Below are 2162 nucleotides of genomic sequence, written 5' to 3' on the forward strand. Positions count from 1 at the left end.
TTTCTCAATAAACATAAAAACACAGTTGGTTTTAGTCCTAAGCAGTTAAGAACCTACTTTGTGCATATATAATCTATTCATGCATGTGTTCTTTAAATATCATACTCACCTTTACGAACTTTCTGCATTGAGCTTGTTTCATTGTTTTCATCATTGATCAATTTTTTTGTTTTGTTTTCATATCGTGCTGCAGAGATATAAATTGTATAATACTTTGATGTAATGGTCATATGAAAGGGCACGGCAGCTGGGCTTGCGCAGAGATGGATAATCCGCTTGTCTTCCTCGTGCAGATCATCGCCAGCCTGCTGGTCATACCATCGGGATGCCAACAACCACGTCAGCATTTCCAGCCCGAACATGTGCAAGTGCTACGGAACGACAATTTTGCAACGCCCCCGGTCCTACGATCCACGGATGAATTTTGGCACCTACCATCGCCAACGACTAGCGGCAGCAACTGTGTGGCCTTCAAGCCATGCGGAGCGGCGCTGCAAGCTTCTTGGACTATAAAAGACATGACCGAAGGATTTCGAACCAAAGGGCACGGCAGCTGGGCTTGCGCACAGATGGATAATCCGCTTGTCTTCCTCGTGCAGATCATCGCCAGCCTGCTGGTGATACCGTCGGGATGCCAACAACCACGTCAGCATTTCCAGCCCGAACATGTGCGAGTGCTACGGAACGACAATTTTGCAACGCCCCCGGTCCTACGATCCACGGATGAATTTTGGCACCTTCCATCGCCAAAGACTAGCGGCAGCAACTGTGTGGCCTTCAAGCCATGCGGAGCGGCGCTGCAAGCTTCTTGGACTATAAAAGACATGACCGAAGGATTTTGAACCAAAGGGCACTGCAGCTGGGCTTGCGCACAGATGGATAATCCGCTTGTCTTCCTCGTGCAGGTAAGAAAGCGCTTTGGGAAATATTTTCGATCTAGCGAGCGTTGCCTTGTTGTGCTGCCGTGCCCTGCGGTACTTCTTGACACAGTGTGCGATGTGGTGCATGCGATGAAATTGTTACTGCTTGCGGGTGACGTTGAGAGTAATCCTGGGCCTGACATGGCAGAACTTTCGCAACAGTTACAGAATATAGCAGATGACATAAAGACAATAAAAAAAGAAAGGTTAACATGAATAGACAACAAACTAGAACGCCTTACTCTCCTTGAAGACAAACTTTCGTCATGTACCGATCATATTGCCAATCTTCAACAGATCGTATTATCTCTGGAATTAAAGCTAGACGATCTTGAGAATCGCTCCAGAAGATCAAGTCTTAATATTATTTATGGCATCCCTGAAAAGGAAGAAGAAAATAGCGAATCCCTGGAGCGAACTGTAAATGAAGAAGTTTTGAAAGAATCCCTAAAACTGGAAGAAGTTGCAATAGAACGCGTTCACAGACTAGGTAGACCAACGGAAAACAAAACAAGACCTGTAATACTAAAGCTTTAAGATTTCAGGGAAAAAACGAACATTTTGCGCAACTGTCACAAATTAAAGGGCACCGATTTTACCATAAGTGAAGATTTTTCGCTTCGTGTCCACGAAATCAGAAAAAAGCTATGGAAATACGGGAAAGCAAGAAAAGATCGCGGCGAGAAAGTGTCGCTGGTTTACGACAAACTAAAAATAAACGTGAACTTTATTTTTGGGACAACGAAAATTGTGAACTGTTACCAGTTGCAGCTCCTCCAGTTACACCTTCACTAACCGAGACAAAAAACCAAAACACAGGTACACTGACTCTAGGCTCGCGCCGTCCACAGCGTCCCAAATAACCTTCATGAACAATAATGCGCGTAGTATTATCAATAAGGTCGGTCCCCTAGAATCCTTATTATTAGGTTTAAAGCCAGAATTCATGGCGATAACTGAAACATGGCTAACAAAAGAAATTAAAGACTTTGAAGTAATTCCCCCAAATTATTCCATATCATGCAAAGACAGGCCGACGCGAGGCGGAGGCGTGGCATTATTGATAAGAAAAGATATAAGTTTCCTTACGTTACCTGAAGTTGAAGGGGTAGAAGCTATCTTTTGCAAACTCTGCTTTTCTGATTCTACCATATCGTTGTGGGTTGCGTCTATCTTAGTCCTTGTTCTGATCCTATCATACTCCAATCATTGTATACGTATATGCAACATCATGTTAAGGGG

At 43.9% G+C, this 2162-nt stretch overlaps 1 pseudogene; it reads left to right on the forward strand.

Moving 5' to 3' along the window:
* The first annotated feature begins 263 nt into the window (after positions 1-263).
* Positions 264-1938, forward strand: LOC146208677 (uncharacterized; annotated as a pseudogene).
* Positions 1939-2162: the final 224 nt, after the last annotated feature.

This window comes from Amblyomma maculatum, chromosome 1 (assembly GCF_055883805.1).
Source record: "Amblyomma maculatum isolate TAMU_Amacu chromosome 1, ASM5588380v1, whole genome shotgun sequence".
Classification (NCBI taxonomy): Eukaryota; Metazoa; Arthropoda; class Arachnida; order Ixodida; family Ixodidae; genus Amblyomma; species Amblyomma maculatum.